Raw genomic sequence first — 26,019 nt, forward strand, 5'->3', positions numbered from 1 at the left:
TGTGTTCTGGAGAGGGTTAGCTGAGCATGTCAAAGATGCTTTATCTACCAGGGAGGTTCCCGTAAGCCTAGAAGAGTTGGTTGCTATTTCCACCCGTATTGACCTCCGTTTTACGGAGTGCCGGCTGGAACGTACTCAATCCAGACAGAAGCTTAGGCTGGTCCCCGATTTCCCTGAATTACTTGAACCCCCTGATCTGGAAGTTATACCTCCTGAGCCCATGGATGTGTCTCGCACCAGTCCCAAACCGCGTTCGGCACAGGGCTCCACATGCTGTTACCTATGTCGACAGTCTGGCCATCTGGCTAACAGGTGTCTGCAGCGGTCGAAAAAACATTCACATCCATTAGTAGCTGGTGGGGATCTACCTAATATGAAAATTTTCTCCTCCAAACCGGTATTCCGAGGGACGTTAGACAGTGGAGCTTCCACCTGGGAAATAGAGGTCACGGTGGGGCAGAAGGAAATTTTATGTCTTCTGCCTTCGCCCAAAAGCACGCTATTCCACTGGTGCCACTTCCTCATCCAGTGACCGTCAGGGTGGTTAACGGATCTACTTTACTATCTCAGATTACCACGTCACGTCTCATACAGCACTATCGCATAGCGGCTGTGTTTGCCACCGTGCTGCAGTCAGCAGCACTTACCGGCATCCGCGGCAGCGACGCCGCACGCACGGTAGGTCTAGACGGACACCGACCTCAGCCTTGGGCCCGTCTCCTGTGACCAGATAACGCGCATGCAATTTTGCTGAGACCTGTGCGTTTAACAGTCTTGGCGTTTATGTTTATGTTACAGCACCTCTGTGAGTCAACAGAGTCCGCTCGGCGCACATCGGGTAATTTAACCCGTGCGCTTAATACCGCCATATAGAGCGTCTGCCATTATTTAGCAGCAGTGTTAACACCTTCTGCACGGTGGACCCCGAGCGGCGAACGCACTTTATTATTTATTTATTTAGTGCGTTCTGCCGTTCCTAACAGATATCTGTATTTTTATTGGGTCTGGCTTGGGTCTTCATTATGGAATGCAATTGTGGGGTCTGGGGTTTGTGCTAAGTGGTTTTAGGTTTAGTCTAATATCGGGTTTTTTTTCAGGTCAGGCATGGATTTTTATTATGGGTTGCAATCCTTTTTTATGGGGTTGATGTTTATTTTTGAGATTTTACTTATTTTGGGGGTCAATTTTCTCTTGGTTTTGGTCTAGGATATTTATTAATTTCAGAATATGATGAAGGATATACGAACAACTTGTGATTGGAACCCAGTATGTTAGCAGTGTTGGGGGCATGGCTTTTGTGTGTATGAAATATTGGGACCAGTGCTTATCACATCTCTACTGTTCACACAAAAATAGTTTCACGGTTCCACTCCTCAGTGTTGTTGGGATGCAGTTACTGACAGCTCGGCTTTCCAATCTGATACAGGGGTGTGCTGAAGCTGACAGTACTCTGATTGACAGCTTAGTTGTCCAGTCTGGTGCAGGGGCACATTGAGCTGTCAGTGTGTTGATTGACAACTTGTTCATCCAATCTGAGACTGGGAGGCACTGGCTGTCTCCAGGTGTTCATTGTCCCAAGTGATTGCCAGGTTACTTAACTGGGCTGGTACTCCCAGACTCTGCCAGATGTACATTCAGCTACTGTGTGGTTTGTCTCTCTGTGCCTTGTGTTCTGTTTGTAGATCTTTTGTTGCCTGAACTTGGACTTTGTTCTGACCATCCATTTGTTTAACCCCTTCTGCTTTGATCCACTATCCTCCTGGTATTCTAACCTCGGAACATTTCCTGACTATGCGTTTGTCTCTTCCTTCTGGTTATGACGTACCCTTCTGGCTTTTGACCTTGCACTCCTTGATTGTCCCTTCTCACGGCTTGGCATCACAAATAGCTGTCCAATTAGCAAGATCACCACTCTCTCAGATCCTGAGACTCCCAGGTTTCACCTAGTTCTAGACTAGTGATTGGGGCAGCTGAAGACAGCTGGAGCTTGAGACTAAAGGGGGCTTTACACATAGCGATATCGCTAGCAATATCGCTAAAGCGTCATCGATTTTGTGACGCAGCAGCGATATTGCTAGCGATATCACTATGTGTGATACTTACCTCTGACCGGCTCCCGCGCTGGCTATTGCTGATCGCGCGAGATTGTCCAGGTCCATTTCTCGTCGGCTGCTTCCTGCTGGACTTCCTGTTGGTGGCGACGCGTGGACGCGGGCGGGAGGACGTCATCATCGCCTCATCTGAAAGGTAAGTAACGACCGCTGCTGCGTCGCTGCATCCCTTTTGAGATCTGCCTGTTTGGCAGCTCCCTAGCGACCATTTAGCGATACACCAGCGATCCTGACCATGTCATATCGTGGTCGGGATCGCTGGTGCATCGCTAAATGTAAAGGGTCCTTAAGTGTCATGAAAGAAAAAGTTCCCATTAAACCCTTAGTTTACATAACCTAGAAGTTTTGTGGAGTTGGGGTCCTGGCCCTGATCATCACTTTTTTTTTCACCATTTAAATAAAAAAAAGCAAAAACAAAGCAAATTTGTATTAACATATTTATACAGACTTAGTGAATCATATGTGTAGATAATTTTTACTGCAAAATGTGTGCCATAAAAAAGACAACAAAAAAAACAGATGTGAATTGTGATTTTTCACAATTTCACTTGACTTGGATTTTTTCCCAATTTCCAGTACATTATATGGTAAAATGAATGTGCTAAAGGGCTTAATGTCCATTGATGAACACCATAGTCAGCACTAAATGGCTTTCTATATGGAACAATGTTATGCATCTTACTGCACAGTAAGTGTAGACTATATGTACTTTATAGAAGGACAGCATCCAAAGTTGGGTGAAGTAGATGCTGTAGATCTTCTTTTGTTCTGCCAAATACAGTGCAACGTTTCGACTAGACACAAGTCTTTGTCAAGTCTTTTATCTAGTTGAACCTGACCTGTATTTGGCAGAATAAAAGATTTGTTTACTTCACCCAAGTTTGGATTCTGTCCTTCTATTCTATTCATGTTCATTTTGTCCAAGTGAGCTTCTTGGAGTTTGCATCCGTTTGTGGGTATGATGACTTGATCTCCTGGACGTCCTTGATGAGTGCTGCGGAAAATTTCTACATCATATGTACTTTATGTCTGTTCATGGTAGGATAATTAGCTAAGTGAACGTAAATGAGAAACGATTTTGCAGATCATATTTCTGCTTACACACTGCACTATACCTGGCAGGGACACTATTGACTAATAATTAATGACATTACTGATTTGCACTGTACTCCACTATCTACGCAGGGGTACCTTTCCCAGCATTGTATTGACTAACCTGTTAAAAAGATTCACTCCATTACATATGTTACAAGTTATTGTACATACCTTTAGATAATGTAAATCAATACAATGCTAGTTTAAGCATGTACCAAAACCAAAAACTGAATTAAAAGCCTCCTGTGTACTTTGACTCATCACAGGCAAGAATGTTCAAAACTGACAGCAGAGTCATTTTGAGATAGGAGAGATATGGTCGTCTATTAATACAATCCAAGCATAAAAGATGGTATGAAAATGTCATATGTAGTAGGATAATTTCTGGCATGGTATGTGATGATGTAAAAACAAGGAGACGTTATGAAGGCTTTACTTTTGACATCCGAAAAAATGATAAATGGGGAAGAGAAGGCTCTCAAGCTTGTTCTTGTAATTGCTGACAGATCAACTCAACCCTTGTGAAATTATTCTGCTTTGCGACATGTATGAAAAATCAATGATTTAAACCAACCAAAAAGATGTGGAACCTATGATACATATTTTAAGGTCATTGTAAGCATTCATCTTGATGCATCAATTTCTCCATATACCATCAAAATACTGCATAATGCATAATGTGCACTAATGTGGACCTGAATAATTGTTTGCAAGTTGGAATAAGTTGCAGCAGACTAGAAATTGCATTTTGCTACCATTAGTACTATTGATAAGGCTAGTTTCACATTTGCGCTTTTGAGCGCAGCAACGGCCTGCGCATGGCCGCCGCTAAGCCCCGCCCCCTGCCGCGCCTCCGCCGGTAGCTCCGCCTACCGGCGCATGACGCTGCATGCGTCCTGCGTCCCCTATCTTTATCACTGGGGGTGCAGGCCGTGCACAGTATGCGTTTGGCGGCGCATGCGTCCTTTTCATGGTGCACCGACCAGCACCAAACGCAACCTGCTGCAGTTTGGTTGCGCTCGGCGCACCGTGAAAAGGACGCATGCGCCGCCAAACGCATACTGCGCAAGGCCTGCGCCCCCAGTGATAAAGATAGGGGACGCATGCAGCGTCATGCGCCGGTAGGCGGAGCTACCGGCGGAGGCGCAGCAGGGGGCGGGGCTTAGCTGCGGCCGTGCGCAGGCCGTCGCTGCGCTCAAAAGCGCAAATGTGAAACTAGCCTAAGAGGGTAAATCAAGGAGTGGAAAACAGTGCGCACAATAGGGTGATACCCTATGGAGGGAGAATAGTAGAGCGCTGGTTATGCTCACCTGGTGATGTAATAGGCACAACTCCTATGTAGGCATGAAGGAAAATAGCTGCTGTCCGGTGGCTGGGGAATCAATCTCCAGGAGATATTGGATCCAGTTGGATAAACACGTAGGTGGGCTGCGCATGCTGAAGTGAATCAATTCTCCACAAAAGATGATGAGCAAAAAGCTTTGAATTCACTTGAAAAAGGCACCGGTACTGCGTTGTGAATTAGAAGCCTTTTGATCATAATCTTTTCTAGAGAATTTATTTACTTAAGCAGCGCAGCCCACCTACATGTTTATCCAACTGGATCCAATCTACTATTGATAATAAGCATCTAATAGAATTATGTAGCCATACAAAAGATGAGAGTAATTGAGTGTTAATACCTGTCTTTTCTATCTACTGGCCAACAAAAAAACTTCACTTAAAAAAGGCACCAGTACGGCATTATGAATTCAAAGTCTTTTGCTCATCTTTTCTGGAGAATAGATTCACTTCAGCAGCGCAGCCCACATATGTGTTTTTTCCATTGAAGACAAAGTTTTACATTTTTCTACCTTTTTTTCTTCATTCTTTGAAACTTACACGCCCAAGCCCAGGCGGCTCCGTGCATGGAACGCATTCTTGGAAAGAGACTGTAAATGGTGAGCTGACTTCTCCCGTTCCCCATTCCTTTTCCATAAATACAGTGACTTGTGAAAATATTCACCTCCTTGGCATTTTTTGTGTTTTGTTACCTTACAACCTGGAATTTTACTTGTTTTTTTTTGAGGGTTTGTATTAGTTCATGTAATGAACATGCTTACAACTGTGAACATTTGGCTTTCTTTTTATTGTGAAGCAAACAACAAATAAGACAAAATAATTGAAAATTTCAGTGTGCATAACTATTCACTCTCCTAAACTCAGTACTTTGTAGAGTCTCTATGAGTTTTCCACATTTTGCCACTGGGATTTTTGTCCATTCCTCAAGGCAAAACTGCTCCAGCTTCTTCAAGTTAGGTGGTTTCCTCTGGTGAACAGCAATCTTCAAGTCTCTTGAGTATTGCTTCAGCAGTATGTTTTGGGTCATTATCTCATTGGAAGGTGAACCTCCATCCAGTTTCAAATCACTGGCAGACTGAAAAGGTTTTGCGCAAGATTATACCTGTAATTTTGCACCATCCATTTTCCCCCTCGACTCATACCATTTTCCCTGTCCCTGCTGCTGAAAAATATCCTCAAAGCATCATGCTGCCACCACCATGTTTCACTCTGGGGATGGTGTTCTTGGAGTGATTTGTTATGTTGGTTTGGTCTCATCTGTCCACAGCACCCTCCTCCATACATTTGCAGAGACTCCTACATGTCTTTTGGCAAACTCAGAATGAGCCTTACAATTTTTGTGTGCAAGTAAAGGCTTTATTCTGCCTGCTCTTCTATAAAGGCCACCTCTATGGAGTGTACGGTTTATTGTGGCTGTATGGAAATATACTCCAGTCTCTGCTTGGGAACTCTGAAGTTCCTTCAGGGTTACATTTGGTCTCTGTACTGCTACTCTGATTAATGCCATCATTGTCTGGGATGAGAGTTTGGATGGGTGGCCCTCTTTTGGCAGTTTTTTGGGGGGTACCATGTTCTTTTCATTTGATGGTGCTCTGGGAGATCATCAGAGGTTGGGATATTTTTTTTATAACTCAACCCTGACTTGTACTTCTCAACAACTTTGTCCCTGATTTGTGGTTTGTGGTGCTTATTGCTTAATGGTGTTGCAGCCTTTCATATCATGAAATATGAGAGCCAGGAGTTGATTCAAATACAAACAGATCTGAATAAAAATCTCTTATCCTTGAAGTCCGCTATGTATGCGGACACACATGAAAATTTCAAAAAGGATTTAAAAGCAAAAATGCTTTCTTTGGAGGATTCTATAGTGGAATTCAAAAAGAAAAAATTCAGCAGAGATTTATTTGACTATTCAAATAACCAAGTTTACGAATGGGGAAGGTGGGAAAGACCTACACAGTCTCCTAAATCCATCTTAAAGAAACGCACTCGCACTTTCTCAAATGCCTCTCGTCAGAATCAAGTTACGTTCTCCTCTTCTGATTTGGAATCATCAGACACATCTGTGGATCCACCATGCGATTTTTCAAGTGATAATCGCACTAAAGTGAACAAGTCTCAGTCTAATTACTAAAGAAAACCTCGCAGACCTAATGCCGCTCCAAAAAATGGTCAAGAGGGGGGGCAGGAAATACAATAGACACTCCAGCCTTTCTAAAGAAACGATTGGGGAGTTCTCAAAAAATGAATCATTAGATGTTGTCAACCTTTCATCATTTTTTTGTCTCCATCTGAAGTCAAATTGTTATCCAGAGGTCTGAATTTTGCTCCAACTAATTGAAATCTGGATGTTTATTCAACATTGAAAGATATTAATAATTTTATAAGAGATCTCACTATCAAGAGACATTTTTTTTTTTGGACAGTGACTCTCAGGATGCATATGTGATTCCTTTGGACAACCAATTTTTGGGAAAGAATTTTTTGGAGCAAACTTGTTTGCTGAGTCTATCTGATATGGAGACTCCTAGCATGTCTTTTGATTCATTAACCTCTTATTTTCCTTTTAGGTTAAAAAACCCACAGTTCTATCCAGTACAAGCTAGAACTAATGAGATGGAAAAATTTCAGGAATGTGTTGAGAACGATATTAAAAAACTATCAAACAATTCTGACAATGATTTACCTGGATTTAATCTTACATCTGCTGAGAGAAAAGTTTGAAAATTTGAAATCTAACCCTGATATCATAATTAAAATGTCTGATAAAGGGGGCTCGGTTGTGATTATGAGTTCTGGTGATTCTCTTACAGCAGTTAACGAGATGATCTCTAAGGATACTATTTACACTGTTTTACAAGGAGATCCTACTGTTCCTTTTCTCAGCAAATGTAAATCAATCATTGATGACGGGGTTAAACAAGGTTTTTTTTACTAAAAAACAGTCAGAATATCTTTTGATTGACAATCCTGTCATTCCAATTCTACATGCACTACCTAAAACACATAAGAATGTATTTCCCCCTCCCATGCACCCAATAGTGGCAGGCATAGGTTCAATGAATGAACGTTTGGGTCAGTGGTTGGATTCGGTTCTCCAGCCTCTAGTGCATCGTATTCCAGGGTTTGTGAAAGATACAAAAGACGTCTTAGGTATTTTTCACAATGTTTCTTGGCACACTAATTGGACATGGCTTACATGTGACGAAGTTTCCCTATACACGTGTATTCCCCATGTAATTAATCCTTTCTTGGAAAACATTGAATGGTATATAAGATACGTAGATGACCTGCTCATCGTATGGAAGGGTGACGTCTGCCTCATTCCTCTTTTTATTGATTATACTAATGTTAATCAATTTAATTTGAAATTCACACATAGTTTTGATAGGTCTACAATTTGTTTTTTAGATCTTTGTTTAATTTGGATACCGCAACAGTGCATTTCCTCCTCCACATATCGCAAAGAGGTTGCTGGCAATACAATCTTGCATGCACATTCTTTCCACCCTGTTCACACAGTTAGGGAAGTTTCACACGTCCAGATAATTCCGGTACCGGAAAAATCGGTACCTGAGCTATCCGTTTCCGTGTGTCCGTGTGCATACGTATGCCATCCGTGTGACATCCGTGTGCTATCCGTATGTCCGTGTGTACCATCCGTGTGCTGTCCATGTGCTGTCCGTAAGCTGTCCGTGTGTCCGTGTTTTTGAAAAATTATTTTCAATGTTAACCCTTTGACTTTTAAAAACGCACACGGACCGCACACGGACAGCACATGGACAGCATTCGTGTGCAGTACGTGTTTACATGGACCCATTGACTGGTATGGGTCCGTGTGATCCGTGCTGTTGCACAAAAACAGACATGTCAGCGTGTTTTGCACACGGACACACGGTCCGTGAAAACACGCTGACATCTGCATAGACACATTCAATTGAATGTGTCTACGTGTGTCAGTGTCTCCGGTACGTAAGAAAACTGTCACTACACGTACCGGAGACACTGACGTGTGAAACTGCCCTTAAGGCGATTCCTGTGGGTGAATTAATTAGAGCAAAGAGAAATTGCAGTGAAACTTCGTCTTTTGACAGGGAATTTTTTTTCTATAAAAAATCCTTTAACCCCTTTCTGACATCAGACATGCTATCCCGTCCATGGGACCCGGGACAGCTATGTCCCCCCTGGGACAATGTAATAAAGTTAAAAAAAGTGTAAAAATAATTTTTAAAAAATCGCTAAATAAATTTTAAAAAAAAATATTCCCTAATAAATTCATTTTTTGGAAATAAAAAAAACAATAAAAGTACACATATTTGGTATCGCCGCATCCATAACTACCCGCCCTATAAAACTGTCCCATTAGTTAACCCCTTTAGCGAACCCCTTAAAAAATAAAAATAAAAAACAAAGCAAAAAATAATGATTTATTATCATACCGCCAAACAAAAAGTGCAATAACACGCGATCAAAAAGACACATATAAATATCCATGGTACCACTGAAAACATCATCTTGTCCCGCAAAAAACAAGCCACGATACAGCGTCATCAGCGAAAAAATAAAAAAGTTATAGCTCGCAGAATAAAGCGATGCAAAAATAATAATTTTTTATATAAAATTGTTTTCACTGCATAAAAGCGCCAAAACATAAAAAAAGACATAAATGAGGTATTGCTATAACCATACTGACCCGAGGAATAAAACTGCTTTATCAATTTTACTGCACGCGGAACGGTGTAAACGCACCCCCCAAAAGAAATTCTTGAAATGCTGGTTTTTGCTCATTCTGCGTCCCAAAAATCGGAATAAAAAGCGATCAAAAAATGTCACGCGCCCAAAAATGGTACCAATAAAAACGTCAACTCATCCCGCAAAAAATAAGACCTAACATGACTTGGTGGGTCAAAATACGTAAAAATTATAGCTCTCAAAATATGGTGATGCAAAAACTATGTTTACAATAAAAAGCGTCTTTTAGCGTATGACAGCTGCCAAAAATAAAAACCCGCCATAAATAGTAAATCAAACCCCCCGTTATCACCCCCTTAGTTAGGGAAAAATAATAAAATTAAAAAAAAAATGTATTTATTTCAATTTTCCCATTAGGGCTAGGGTTAGGTTTAGGGCTAGGGTTAGGGCTAGATTTAGGGTTGAGATTAGGGTTAGGGGCGTGTTGGGGTTAGGGTTGGAGTTAGAATTGGGGGGTTTCCACTGTTTGGGCACATCAGGTGCTCTCCAAACGTAACATGGAGTCTGATCTCAATTCCAGCCAATTCTGCGCTGAAAAAGTCAAATGGTGCTCCTTCCCTTCCAACCTCTGCCATGCGCCCAAACAGTGGTTTACCCCTACATATGGGGTATCAGCCTACTCAGGACAAATTGGAAAACAACTTTTGGGGTCCAATTTCTCCTGTTACTCGTAGGAAAATAAAAAATTGGGGGAAAAATTATCATTTGTGTGGAAAAAAATATGATTTTTTTATTTTCACACCCAGGCGTTATAAACTTCTGTGAAGCACTTGGTGGTTCAAAGTGCTGACCACACATCTAGATAAGTTCCTTAGGTGGTCTAGTTTCCAAAATGGGGTCATTTGTAGGGGGTTTCCACTGTTTAGGTACATCAGGGGCTCTCCAAAGGCAACATGACACCAGCAGACCATTCCATCAAAGTCTGCATTCCAAAACGTCACTACTTCCCTTCCGAGCCCCAACGTGTGCCCATACAGTAGTTTTATCCCACATATGGAGTATCAGCGTACTCAGGACAAATTGGAAAACAACTTTTGGGGTCCAATTTCTCCTGTTATGTGGCACCCCCAGGAGAATGGTCGCCACAGTGGCATTACCTTCCTCCTAGGGAGTGTGATGCCATGCTTGGAAGCAATGAAGGATCTCTCTATCAGCTAAATCAACACACAGCACAGTTCCCACTCCAGGCCAGCAGAGGGAGCTCTGAACCCAAAACTGGGGGAAGAGCTGCTCTCTGTGGGCCAGGAAGGGCAATGAGTGTAGACATGGAGGAAAAGAGCTGGGAGACTGAGCAGAGAGTTCAGGCTCATTCCCAGCTATAGCGCATGATCTGGAGCCCGGTCTCCAAGGCTGTACGGACACTGATGGTCCTGCAACAGAAACCGGAGGAATAGGAAGCTGTAAATGCTCTATTCCCACATACGACTCGGAGGCACAACAGCGACGTGTGAGCCAGAAGAGGAAGGCTACAGCTGTCTGCCATATGAGGGAGTTCTAAAGAGAATAAGCAAGTGGAACTTCAGTGTAACACAGTACTGCAAGTACCAAACAATAAGCGCTAGGAAGGAGACTATACAACCCATCTGCAAAGAGAGATTCCTAACTTGCTTCCAGGCTAGCCAGCTCCTGTGCCATCTGTAATCTGGACCCTGGACTGCATTTGCCAAGCAAAGTAAAGGTAAAGAAACTGCACCCTGTTGTGTCCTTGCCTTCTTCCGCCAACACCCTCAGCACCGCTACATCTCTGTGCCTGACACTGCACCATCTACGTCTCTCCCCTATCTCTTTATCTACACTGCCCTGGGACAACTGCCCTACCTGTGAAGGGCCACAACATCATTGCTGCACCACACCATCTGTCCCAGAGGATCTGTCTGCTGCGTCGGCTTAACATTTTCATTACCGAACACCACAGGTGGCGTCATGAATCATTCACTCATATACTTTATTCCATCACTTAACCCCTTTTACATGGGCGCCCAGGGCCACGGACCGGGTCACCGCTGTTGTGACATTCCCCTTTGAGAGACTGGCCTGGTACCGAGTACCCCGCAGCCCTGGGAGGGTGACCCAGTTACCCTTGGGAAAATAAAAAAATTGGGGACTAAAAGATCATGTTTGTGGAAAAAATATGATTTTTTCATTTTCACGCCCTAGTGTTATAAACTTCTGTGAAGCACTGGGGAGTTCAAAGTGCTCACCACACATCTAGATAAGTTCCTTAGGTGGTCTAGTTTCCAAAATGGGGTCACTTGTAGGGGGTTTCCACTGTCTAGGTACATCAGGGGCTCTCCAAAGGCAACATGACACCAGCAGACCATTCCATCAAAGTCTGCATTCCAAAACGTCACTACTTCCCTTCCGAGCCCCGATGTGTGCCCATACAGTAGTTTTCTCCCACATATCGGGTATCAGGGTACTCAGGACAAATTGGACAACAACTTTTGGGGTCCAATTTCTCCTGTTACCCTGGGAAAAATAAAAAAATTGGGGACTAAAAGATCATGTTTGTGGAAAAAATATGATTTTTTTATTTTCATTCCTTGGCGGTTTAAGCTTCTATGAAGCACTGGGGGGTTCAAAGTGCTCACCACACATCTAGATAAGTTCCTTAGGGGGTCTAGTTTCCAAAATGGTGTAATTTGTGGGGGGTTTCCACTGTTTAGGCACATCAGGGGCTTTCCAAACGCGGCATGGCGTCCAATCCCAATTCCAGCCAAAAAAGTAAAATGGCGCTGCTTCCCTTCCGAGCTCTGCCTTGCGCCCAAATAGTGGTTTACCACCACATATGGTGTATCAACGTACTCAGGATAAATTGCTCAATAACTTTTGGGGTCCTGTTACCCTTGGAAAAATAAAAATTGAGGGTGAAAAGATCATTTTTTTGTGGAAAAAATATGATTTTTTAATTGTACGGCTGTACGTTATAAACTTCTGTGAAGCCCTTGGGGGTTCAAAGTTCTCACCACACATCTAGATAAGTTCCTTAGGTGGTCTAGTTTCCAAAATGGGGTCACTTGTAGGGGGTTTACATTGTTTTGGTACATCAGAGGCTTTCCAAACGCGACATGGTGTCCGATCTCAATTCCAACCAAAAAAGTCAAATGGCGGTGCTTCCCTTCCGACCTCTGCCATACGCCCAAATAGTTGTTTACACCCATATATGGGGTATCAGCGTACTCAGGACAAATTGCACAATAACTTTTAGGGTCCTGTTATCCTTGGGAAAATAAAAATTGGGGGTGAAAAGATCATTTTTTGTGGAAAAAATATGATTTTTTAATTGTACGGCTGTACGTTATAAACTTCTGTGAAGCCCTTGTGAGTTCAAAGTTCTCACCACATATCTAGATAAGTTCCTTGGGGGGGTCTAGTTTCCAAAATGGGGTCACTTATGGGGGGTTTCCACTGTCTAGGTACATCAGGGGCTCTCCAAACGTGACATGGCGTCCGATCTGAATTCCAGCCAATTTTGCATTGAAAAAGTCAAACGACGCTCCTTCCCTTCTGAGATCTGCCATGCGCCGAAACAGTGGTCCCCCCCCACATATCAGGTATCAGCATACTCAGGGCAAACTGCACAATAACTTTTTGCAGTCTAATTTCTCCTGTTACCCTTGGTAAAATAAAAAAAATTGGACCTGAAGTAGTTTTTTTTGTGAAAGAAAGTTAAATCTTCATTTTTTTAAACATTCAAAAAATTCCTGTGAAGCACCTGAAGGGTTAATAAACTTCTTGAATGTGGTTTTGAGCACCTTGAGGGGTGCAGTTTTTAGAATAGTGTCACTTTTGGGGATTTTCTATCATATAGACCCCTCTAAGTGACTTCAAATGTGATGTGGTCTGTAAAAATAAAATGGGGTTGCAAAAATGAGAAATCGCTGGTTAACTTTTAACCCTTATAACGTCCTAAAAAAAAAAAATTTTGGTTCCAAAATTGTGCTGATGTAAAGTAAACATGTGGGAAATGTTACTTATTAAGTTTTTTGTGTGTCATATCTCTGTGATTTAAGGGCATAAAAATTCAAAGTTGGAAAATTGCGAAATTTTCAAAATTTTCACCAAATTTCCGTTTTTTCTCACAAATAAACGCAAGTTATTTGAATGAAATTTTACCTCTAACATGAAGTACAATATGTCTCGAGAAAACAGTGTCAGAATCACCAGGATCCATGGAAGCGTTTCAGAGTTATTACCTCATAAAGGTACAGTGGTCAGAATTGTAAAAATTGGCCCGGTCATGAATGTGCAAACCACCCTTGGGGGTAAAGGGGTTAAATAAACGTGGCTATCCAAATTGGACTATAAATAGAGCAGCTAATATCGTAAATAACAAAACAAGGGAAACATTACTCAAACCGAAATGTCATGATAAAAATAGAACTCAACAAAATGATAGTCCCACATTGGTTCTTACTTACAGTCCATACTTCAAAGAAATCAGTAAAATAATTAATAATAATTTACATTTACTCCGTAATGACAATGTTATGGATAAGTTATTAAAAAATGGGATCAGGATTGTTTCTAGGAGAGCCTCAACTTTGGGGAATTTTTTATCTCCTAGTTTATACAGCACTAATAAAAATAAAAATAAAAATTGGTTATCGGTAATGGGCTACCACAGATGTGGTCAGTCTCCCTGTAAAACGTGCACCTTTTCATTCAAAACTCTGTCTTTTTTTGATTCCTCAAACAACAAAGAATATAAAATAAAAAAAATTTTGAACTGTAATTCAAACTTTGTTGTTTATATTGTGGAATGTAAACATTGTAACTTAAAATATGTGGGTTCGACCATTCGTAGATTAAAGGATAGGATTCGGGAGCACCTGTATGACATTGTTCAGCCCACAACCCGCAATATATCCAATGTATCGAGGCATTTTATGCCTGTTCACAGTAGGGATCTTTCTTTCATTAAAATTTATGCTATAGAACAAATTAAAAAAAGAACCAGAGGTGGAAAAAGAGAAAAATTACTAAGAGACAGAGAGGCATGTTGGATTTACCTTCTTGATACACGAACACCTATGGGTAAGAATTTGAGGAAAGACTTTATGCTTTATTATTAATCACTAGATTAAGGCCCGATGCTATCGCATCGAGAGGATAGTGACACACCTCTTGCCATGATAACCCTCAATACACACACACCTCCTCAACATACACTCCTCTCACCTTTCACCATCTCCACTCACATCCACTCACTCTTTCACTCCACATACGACCCTTTCTCTCACTCCGTCTCTCATACTCACACTGTCATCGTCGCTGCTCCATGATCCCCGACATCTTCTTCCGCCGGCGCCATCCTGGATCCCGACGTTGTCCACGCCGGCGACATGTTCTTGCGGCCATGCCATCTTGAGTATTCTGAAATCCTGCGAGTGGACATTAGTGGAGATAGTGAAAGGTGAGAGGAGTGTGTGTTGAGGAGTGGTGTGTTGAGGGTTAACATGGCAAGAGGTGTGCTGTGACGTCACCAGTTACAACTGGACGGAAGTTGTTACAACCCGGAAGCTGCTTAGCGCATTTATTATAGTAGATTAAGGCCCGATGCTATCGCATCGAGAGGATAGTGACACACCTCTTGCCATGTTAACCCTCAATACACACACACCTCCTCAACACACCGCACCGCCTCAACACACACTCCTCTCACCTTTCACCATCTCCACTCACGTCCACTCACTCTTTCACTCCACATACGACCCTTTCTCTCACTCCGTCTCTCATACTCACACCGTCATCGTCGCTGCTCCACGATCCCCGACATCTTCTTCCGCCGGCGCCATCCTGGATCCCGACATTGTCCACGCCGGCGACATGTTCTTGCGGCCATGCCATCTTGAGTATTCTGAAATCCTGCGAGTGGACATTAGTGGAGATAGTGAAAGGTGAGAGGAGTGTGTGTTGAGGAGTGGTGTGTTGAGGGTTAACATGGCAAGAGGTGTGCTGTGACGTCACCGGTTACAACTGGACGGAAGTTGTTACAACCCGGAAGCTGCTTAGCGCATTTATTATAGTAGATTAAGGCCCGATGCTATCGCATCAGGAGGATAGTGACACACCTCTTGCCATGTGAACCCTCAACACACAGTCCTCCTCAACACACCACACCGCCTCAACACACACTTCTCTCACCTTTCACCATCTCCACTCACGTCCACTCACTCTTTCACTCCACATACGACCCTTTCTCTCACTCCGTCTCTCATACTCACACCGTCATCGTCGCTGCTCCACGATCCCCGACATCTTCTTCCGCCGGCGCCATCCTGGATCCCGACATTGTCCACGCCGGCGACATGTTCTTGCGGCCATGCCATCTTGAGTATTCTGAAATCCTGCGAGTGGACATTAGTGGAGATAGTGAAAGGTGAGAGGAGTGTGTGTTGAGGAGTGGTGTGTTGAGGGTTAACATGGCAAGAGGTGTGCTGTGACGTCACCGGTTACAACTGGACGGAAGTTGTTACAACCCGGAAGCTGCTTAGCGCATTTATTATAGTAGATTAAGGCCCGATGCTATCACATCAGGAGGATAGTGACACACCTCTTGCCATGTGAACCCTCAACACACAGTCCTCCTCAACACACCACACCGCCTCAACACACACTTCTCTCACCTTTCACCATCTCCACTCACGTCCACTCACTCTTTCACTCCACATACGACCCTTTCTCTCACTCCGTCTCTCATACTCACACCGTCATCGTCGCTGCTCCACGATCCCCGACATCTTCTTCCGCCGGCGCCATCCTGGATCCCGACATTGTCCACGCCGGCGACATGTTCTTGCGGCCATGCCATCTTGAGTATTCTGAAATCCTGCGAGTGGACATTAGTGGAGATAGTGAAAGGTGAGAGGAGTGTGTGTTGAGGAGTGGTGTGTTGAGGGTTAACATGGCAAGAGGTGTGCTGTGACGTCACCAGTTACAACTGGACGGAAGTTGTTACAACCCGGAAGCTGCTTAGCGCATTTATTATAGTAGATTAAGGCCCGATGCTATCGCATCGGGAGGATAGTGACACACCTCTTGCCATGTGAACCCTCAACACACACTCCTCCTGAACACACCACACCGCCTCAACACACACTCCTCTCACCTTTCACCATCTCCACTCACGTCCACTCACTCTTTCACTCCACATACGACCCTTTCTCTCACTCCGTCTCTCATACTCACACCGTAATCATCGCTGCTCCACGTTCCCTGACATCTTCTTCCACCGGCGCCATCCTTGATCCCGACGTTGTCCACGCCGGCGACATGTTCTTGCGGCCACGCCATCTTGAGTATTCTCAAATCCTGCGAGTGGACATTAGGATTAGTGGACATTAGTGGACAAAGGTGAGAGGAGTGTGTGTTGAGGAGTGGTGTGTTGAGGGTTAACATGGCAAGAGGTGTGCTGTGACGTCACCAGTTACAACTGGACGGAAGTTGTTACAACCTGGAAGCTGCTTAGCGCATTTATTATAGTAGATTAAGGCCCGATGCTATCGCATCGGGAGGATAGTGACACATCTCTTGCCATGTGAACCCTCAACACACACTCCTCCTGAACACACCACACCGCCTCAACACACACTCCTCTCACCTTTCACCATCTCCACTCACTCTTTCACTCCACATACGACCCTTTCTCTCACTCCGTCTCTCATACTCACACCGTCATCATCGCTGCTCCACGATCCCCGACATCTTCTTCCACCGGTGCCATCCTAAATCCCGACGTTGTCCACGCCGGCGACATGTTCTTGCGGCCACGCCATCTTGAGTATTCTAAAATCCTGTGACTGGACGTTAGTGGAGATAGTGAAAGGTGACAGGAGTGTGTGTTGAGGAGGAGTGGTGTGTTGAGGGTTAACATGGCAAGAGGTGTGCTGTGACATCACCAGTTACAACTGGACGGAAGTTGTTACAACCCGGAAGCTGCTTAGCGCATCTATTATAGTAGATAGATGTATCACACCTATGTTTTTATGTGGATAAGATATTTACATAGTGAGCCTCAAGAAGGACAGTATTACTGATGTATGTAAAGTGCTATTGAAATAATAGTACTCTATTAATAAATAAAAAATTAATTATTATTACCTAAGTTATGTAGGTATGTGTTAGCTATGTAGTTGAAATCTACGTATGTTTGCCTAAATTTTTTTTGTTTTTGCCTTTTTTTTTTAAATCTATATATACCTATACCTATGTATATTTTTATGGATTTAAATATGTCTATGACATATATGTGAAAGAGATAATTAGTGTAAGATATATCTATCTGCTTAAAATATTTATATATATAACATATATCAAGCTATGTATAGAAGTCTTAGAAGTCTATTATATATATCTATTTAGAATGTAACTATTATTTATATATCTATATATCTATCAATTCCAGGACCAACTTAAATAGTTTAAAGTAAGACATTTTTGTAAACGACATTTCTAGTGAAGATTTTTGAGCTATTAGGTAGCAATTGTCCTTGAAGTGGTGTATCCACCACTTTGACCCTAACGTTGCTGCGTTGCTTTACTCGGGAGAATGCAACATACAATTGTCCATGGGCAAATACAGGTTCGGGCAAAAAAATTCCAACTCGATTGAGGGTCTGTCCTTGGGATTTGTTAATGGTCATAGCAAAAGCAGGTTTTAGAGGAAACTGTCGACGTTTTAATTTAAAAGGTAACCCAGTTTCTGAAGGACACAAATCGATGCGTGGAATAAACACAATGTCTCCTTCAGCTGAGCCAGTAATCACTTTAGCCTGTATGATGTTGCGGAGTAAGGCAATGACAATGAGGCGAGTGCCATTGCAGAGACCTTTCTTGGTGTTTAGGTTTCTTAATAGCATCACAATGGTGCCAATTTTAAGTTTTAAGAGATGTGATGTCATTCCTGATGGTGTCAGAGAGTTTAAAAATTCAACTGGGTAGTTTTCACATTCCTCTGCCTCATCAGCATCGACAGAATCATCACTTGTATATACAGTATAATCACCACTAATGCGATCCATTACTTTACAGTTCAGAAAATCGACGTCATCATTTTTCAGACATAGTATAGCATGTGATGCAGCAGTGTCGAGGCTTTGTTGGTCATTAACATCAATGCAAATATGGTCTCCAAAGATCTCGGTTACTATAGAGCCAGTGCAAAGCATGTCTGGAGGAATTTTAATGACATCCTCTCCAAGGTTATGTTCATTAGACAGCTCACCATTTCCAAGTTTAAGCAACCAAGTGCTGTATTCAGGATCAGTGGAGCGCATGTTGTTAATTAGCGGTAGTCTGGTAAAATGTTGCCAATGTTCTGAATATTTAATGCAGGAATCTACAATGTCTATTCTTGTTCCATGAGCGATGACGGGAAGACATTGTCTGAAGTCTCCTCCAAGAACAATAACTTTACCTCCAAATGGTGTTTTATTTTTTTCAGCAACATTTGTTGTCATGATGTCACGTAGAAGTCTATCTATCACATTCAATGCATGTTTTTGGACCATAGTGCACTCATCAATAATAAAAAGTTTTGTACTCTGTAAATGTTTTCCTGCATTTGTATCGTTTTTAATCCTGGAAACAGATGTTTCGTTGATCGGAATAGGTATGCCATATAGAGAGTGGATTGTTCGGCCTCCTTGTATCAAGTTAGATGCTATTCCTGTAGTTGCTGCAGGTGACACAATTTCTCCTTGTCCTCTTAAATGATGTGTAAGTAGATGGTATAGGTAGGTCTTTCCACTGCCACCAGGTCCATCGAGAAAAAAGCACTTTGGTATTAAACTGCTATTTTGTAAAGCTCCAGTAATGACATCATAGGCAAAAAGTTGCTCCTGATTAAGAGTTTCTTTCATCTCTGCAGCTTTTTTTAACTCATAATCCTTATCATATTGTTTAAGGAGTTGTTTAATATTTTTTGCTGGGCGTGGTAAATTATAATCAGCAAAAGTTTTTCCATGGACTATGTGGACATCTTGGACATCTTTCATAGCATATCCTTCACAATCGATACACTCTTCAGTGTTGCTGTGGTATGTATGACAATAGTCTTGTAAAAAATGGTCCTTAAATTCATTCCACAATTCAAGTGGATTACTGGGGGGGCCAAAAATACAGATATAAGCAAACATGTCTCTAAGTTGGGAAGGCATGTTAAGAATGCAAGCATCTGTTAAAGTATGTCTCCAGATGCTATCATCGAATAATAATCCAAGTGCTAACGCAGCATCCTTAAAGGTTTCATGCATAACTCCATTGACGGTTTTAATGCTGTCAAAACTGGTAGCAGCTTTTACATGCAGTAACAACAAACGTAAATAATAGCGTTCTTGGTCTTTCACACTAACAGTATACATTCTTCCAATAACTGTGAGACCCCCTCGTTTTCTTTGTTCCCATGTGCCTTGTTTCCAAACGTAGTGTTCTGGAATTTCGCGGTAGAAATAGTTATGTGCATTGTGGTCGATCTTATTAAGGTTGAAATACGCCATAAGTGTAGAATTGGAATTGAGCTTTTGATGGATGTTGTCTGCAGAGTCATTCTCATGAAAATAGAGTGGTTGAGAATTAGGCAGATGTACGGCTAGGCGAATGATGGCATGAGATTGTTTATGCATAGGAAAAGCAAATATCCGCCATGCAGCCTCAGGTGCACTAACATATCTGGTATCCGTAAATTGGTGTGTTTCATCATGTTGGATGTTATTTTTGGAAATTTCAAGGTTGGCTTTGTCATGTCCTTTGTAAACGTATTTAAATAAATATTTTACACTTTGAATGGAAGCACATATTTCTACATTAATATGGCACTTGTATTTGGTGAGTAAAAATGGGTTATATGGAACTACCCATGAATTGTCAATCGTCTTAGAATGGTGTTCATATGTTTTGCCAATGGGTCTGCGGTAAGTGGGATAGCCATCCTTTTCTTTGATGGTATATGGTTGGTTTTGTTTTGGGAAACCTTTGCTACACTTTCCAAGATCCATACAGGGAGAATTAGGATTGTGTTCTCCACAGGGACCATGAATCATGTGTTGAAGAACAATGTTATGGAGCTGAGGGTAGATTGTTTCATCAGGTATTTCAGCCCAGACTATATTGTCTATGTCCGCCTCAGTCCGTAATTTAGACAGGCTGTCAAGAATAATTAAAATATGAGCGTGTGGGAGACCACGCTTCTGAAATTCAATGACATGGACCATTGCAGTGACGTTTCCAAATAATCCACTGCTAATGTCTTTTAAGAGGGATTCCAGTTTAATTTTAAAGACACGTGCAACCAAGTCTGGTCTGTGTTCAACATGCTGCCACGGTTCTAAATGTGTAGTAATCTCATTCCACTTAGGATTACATGTCATGGTGATAAATAGATCTGGTCGACCATACTTTGTAACAATAGCCATAGCATCCTGGTAGCGCTGCTGCATGTTTCTTGGACTGCCTTCAAAAGAAGATGGTAAAATGACGGTTTTCCCAATAGGGATGCCCTTTTGAACCGATTTTTTGAGTAGATGTTCTTGAAGGAGGCAGTAATCCTCCACTTTTAAATCTTTTTGGTGTTTGCGGATGTAATGTAGGCGATTAGCTTCGATTTTGACATAAGCATCTACTAAATATTGCTGTATTAGCTTACCACCATTGAGGAGTGGATTAAAGTAATTTCTGACAGATAACATATAGCAATAGTATTGGAGTTGAGTGATCCTCCTCGAACTTTTGCCTTGTTGTTTGAGTCCATCATGCCATCCTTGGTCTCCATAAGGGAAAAATATTGGATAGAGGAGGGCATCCAAATTGCTATGGAGAATACTAATTTGTTGTGTTTTTGGAGCTAAAGGGTTATGGGGATCAGGTTTTAAATGAATTAATATGTCTCTATTGAAAGGTGGCTCACTATTGTCATTTTGAAACACGACTGCTACTTCACTGACAGTGGGATTATTGTAGCGTCGAGGGTCTTGAGTACGATCTTGTTTAATAGCCATAGTGATGTTTGGCATGACAGTTCCGTTTTGTAGAGATTTAATTTTTTCTTGTTCTTCCACATCACGTAACATTTGATAAGCTTCCACAAAAGGATTAATAGTTTGGATTTGAAGGGCAATAATGTTCATCACTGTAGGATGACTTTTTTGATTTTCTTTACATCGTAAGCGTTGTTCGTTTGCGGTAGTGGTATCGAGAATGTAAAGTTGGGCAAATGCGCGTTGCTGGTCATCTGAGGGATGTAGTGTTCCAGTTCTATGATAGATCTGGCCATGTATGCGGAAACAGTATGGGCCATATCCAGGAGGTGGTGAAATATTTGCACCCATGGAGGCAAAAGCAAAGGAACTGTTAATACTTCGAATATTATCCATGAAATTTTTGCTAAATTCACTTTGCCCTTTCAGCAAACGTGTAAAGACATCAGGATATTGTAGTATGGGTACATGGACTTTACCCTTCTGACAGCAGAGCGTAAAGTTGTTATCAGAAGGTATCTCTGCTACAAAATGCAAAGCTTCGCAATGCTCACATACATGGGTCATGTCACCACAGCTGTGTTCGGTAATACTATTTTCATCAGTAGTGAAAATGTGAGGTTGTAGTAGAAGTGCATGTCCAACCGATGGGGTGCGCCTAGTTTTGAGACCAACGTATATTTGTCTTGGTTGCACTTTCTGCGGGCTAACTGCAGCTTGTATGTGAAGAAACTGTGCGTTGGTATTGAATGGTGGTATTGATAGGGCAGAAACAGATTGCTGATTAGTTATGTCAGTGAACGGCATATAGGATGAAGTGTGGTAGTAACTTGTTCCACATGCTGATGTGGAAGCATCCTGTTGTGAGTCTACTAATAATGATGAGGAAGAAGCCGTCTGTTGTTGGCGGTGATGGCGTGTAGAGGCTTCTTCAGCCAATGTAATAGATTTAGAGTTTGGTGAATTCGTGTGTGAGACGACGGCGTTTATAAGCCTTAATCTTGTCAAGTCGATGCTGTTTTTCCTCAGGAGTCTCATTAGCACGGCGTTGTTTTTGTCGTAGTGCTAAAGCTGCTTTCCTTTCACTGGCATTGGCATACTGTGCATCGGTATTGAATGGTGGTATTGATAGGGCAGAAACAGATTGCTGATTAGTAGTGTTGAGCATTCCGATACCGCAAGTATCGGGTATCGGCCGATATTAGCGGTATCGGAATTCCGATACTGACTTCCGATACTTTTGTCATATCGGATTCCAGAATCGGAATCGGAAGTTCCCATCATGCTATGAGCCTGCTTGCTTTGATTAAGCCAATGGGAATCCTCCGAAGTGTGGGCACATCCTGTTAGGCATGTAGGCATGTTAACTATTGGCATGGCTGTGATTGGCTGCTGAAATGATGTCATGATGCACTATAAAAGCCACTGCAGCCGCCATTTCTGGTTCACTCTGCTGGGAATTCAGTTAGGGACAGGCTGCTGTAGAAGACTGTGAGGGACAGTTAGAAATAGCGATTCCACCAAACTTCTAGTGCTTTACCCAGGCTACATAAACCACCACTGTAGCCTTCTTTGCCCTAGCAGCAGTGTTCACAGCTGTCTGCAAGGGCTGTGTGAGTGCAGCTCACGCTGTGGAGTGGGTCCTGCAGCCACGTCAGGCTGTAGGCCACCCAGTGTGATCACTGCTGCCTCATACATCTTTTAATTTTTGAGCTGCATTTTTTACGTAATTTCAATCTAGTGTGCTTCCATCCGTATCCATATACGTTGGTTGCAAACACTAGTAGTAGACAGCGGAGCCTTTCTGCAGCCTTTCAGTGCTAGTGTCCACTTTGCTGCACTGTTCACGGCTGTCTGAGAGGTCTCTGACTGTGTGTGAGTGCAGCTCACGCTGAGTAGTGTGTCCTGCAGCTACGTCTGGCTGTAGGACGCTCAGCGTGCGTCAGTGCCTCACACATATTTGTATTTGAGTGCAGCTCATTTTTTCTTCTATTAGTGTGCATCCATCCGTCTCCATCTACGGTGGTTGCAAACACTATATAGGAGTACACAGCGGAGCCTTTCTGCAGCCTGTCAGTGCCAGTGCCCACTTAGCTGCACTGTTGACGGCTGTCTGAGAGGTCTCTGACTGTGTGTGAGTGCAGCTCACGCTGAGTAGAGTGTCCTGCAGTTACGTCTGGTTGTAGGACACTCAACGTGCGTCACTGCCTCACACATATTTGTCTTTGAGTGCAGCTCATTTTTTCTTCTCCTATTAGTGTGCATCCATCCGTATCCATCAACATTGGTTGGTTGCAAACACTATATAGGAGTAGATAGAGGAGCCTTTTTTTCTGGCTTGTGCCCTGCCGGCACAGCCAGATTAGTATTACCCAATTTTTTTGGAGCCTCATCTTTTGCATTGTAGGTTACCTGCCTGCATTGTAATAGCTCCAAAAAGTTGGTGATACTATCAGTTTCAATTCTTTGTTCACATACTTTGAGTTTGTTTCCAACAAAGAAACCACAAAAAAAGTTCACCAAACACTACATTTGGAACTTGTGTAGGCCACATCAGCTCCTATTAAAGTGTAGTCCACACACACACACTTCATAAAATTAGTGTTTCTTGTACCTGTAACCAGCTGTTCAGGAATAAGCACACTAAGGCCCCCCTTTGTACTTTTCTGCCTATCTTAAGCAGTCTTGCAAGATGAGGAAGGCAGGGAGTAAGGCGCGTGGGCGTGGGCGTGGGCGTGGAGTTTCAGCAGGGAGAGGACGTGGGGATTCTGCAGGGAGAGGACGTGGGGATTCTGCAGGTAGAGGACGTGGGGATTCTGGGCCTGCTGCGGGCACCAGTGGATCAGCATCCCCCAGTTTTAGCAGGCAACAGTCCTTTATGCGCAGCTTTGTAGGACCTCAACGTACCCCACTGCTGCGGGAGGAACAAATTGAAGCCGTTGTCGGATGGATGGCAGCTAACGCATCGACTTCAATTACTTCCACAGCCTCTCAGGACCAGAGCACTGAAGAGCAACCATCTGTCTCTTCACCACCTGCCAAAGTGCCCAGGCCGTCAGAGAGACATGGACAGGAGCCATCAGTCTCTACTTCTGTTCTCGGAATCTGTTGGCTTGGAAAGAGGGGGCCAGCCAAGCAGCATTCCTGAATGTGAAGAAGAGGGAGTATGCAGTGATGCGCAACTTCTTTGTCCCTCTGAATCTGAAGAGGCGAGTGGGCCAGTGCCTATGGTCAGCACACCTCAGTACGCATCAGATGATGACGAGACTCAGTTGCCACTTTCTGGTGCGTACGGTGCTGGCGAGACAACCCCGGAGAAGCAGCTGTTTGAAGAGGGGAGGGAAGATGATGAGGTCCTTGACCCATCATGGCGTGAGGAACAGGAAGGTGGTGGGAGCAGCTCGGAGGAAGAGATTCCCCTACCGGCCAAAACAGGAGGCAGAGGGAGGGGGAAGACTTGGTTTCCTGTACCCTCCACTTCGGCACCCGTTAGGAGCATTCCTCATTCCAAAGGCAAAACGGGCGCTCCCAAGAGTTGCAGTGCGTGGTCCTTTTTTGACACAGTTGCAGATGACATTTGCTTTGTCAAATGCAAACTGTGTCATCAGATAGTCAAAAGAGGGAGAAATGTCAGCAACCTCAATACCACAAATATGTGGAAACATGTGCGCACCAAGCACAAGTTGGAGTTGCAGAGACACCCTGAAGACGTAGGCCAACGTACAGCACCACCTACCACCTCTTCAGTTCCTGTTGGGGCCTCTTCCTCCAGCTCACACACTGCTGGTTCGGCTTCCTCTCAGGATCGCCAAGGAAGAACCTCTGCCACTGTTGTCCGGAGACCCTGTCAGATTCCACCCATAGCAGCACGTTCCCATCCATCACAGCCATCGGTAGCACAGGCATGGGATAAAAGGCGCCCTTACTCGGCAAACCATCCCCGAGCACAGTCTCTGAATGCTGGCATTGCCAAACTTCTGGCAGTTGAAATGCTGTCATTCAGGCTGGTGGACACTGACACCTTCTGGGACTTAATGGCATTGGCAGTCCCCCAATACAACGTGCCCAGCCGCTTTTATTTCAGCAGGCGAGCCGTCCCTGCCCTGCAGAAACATGTTGAGGGCAAAATAAAACATGCACTACTAAACGCCGTTAGTAGCAAGGTCCACCTGACCACCGATGCGTGGACCAGTAACCATGGACAGGGACGATACCTTTCCCTCACTGCCCACTGGGTCAATGTTGTGGAGCTGGGTACAGATCTGGAGAGTGGCGCTGTACGTGTTCTTCCAACGCCACGGATTGCAGGACTCCAGTCTGTACACATAGACTCCTCCTCCTACTCAAGTTCCTCAGAAACAGCAGAGCAGGAGCCTGTTACGACCGATATGAGCACAGCCGTGGCCAAACGTCAACAGGCTGTACTCAAATTAATTTCTTTGGGGAATCGAAGCCACACAGCGCAGGAGCTCTGGAATGCTATCAAGCTGGAGAGCGATGTGTGGTTTGGGCCAGCGAATCTCCAGCCGGGCTTGGTAGTGTGTGACAATGGCCGAAATCTGGTGGCAGCTCTTGGCCTAGGCAACCTCACACACATCCCATGTCTGGCACATGTGCTTAACTTGGTCGTGCAGAGCTTTCTGAGGGACTATCCGGATCTTGATGCACTGTTGCACAAGGTCCGCATAGAGTGCGCTCACTTGCGGCGTTCCAGCACGGCAAGATCGCGCCTCGCTGCTCTGCAG

Source organism: Dendrobates tinctorius, unplaced genomic scaffold (assembly GCF_039654945.1).
Source record: "Dendrobates tinctorius isolate UK_male_01 unplaced genomic scaffold, ASM3965494v1 ptg000035l, whole genome shotgun sequence".
In the NCBI taxonomy this organism is placed as follows: Eukaryota; Metazoa; Chordata; class Amphibia; order Anura; family Dendrobatidae; genus Dendrobates; species Dendrobates tinctorius.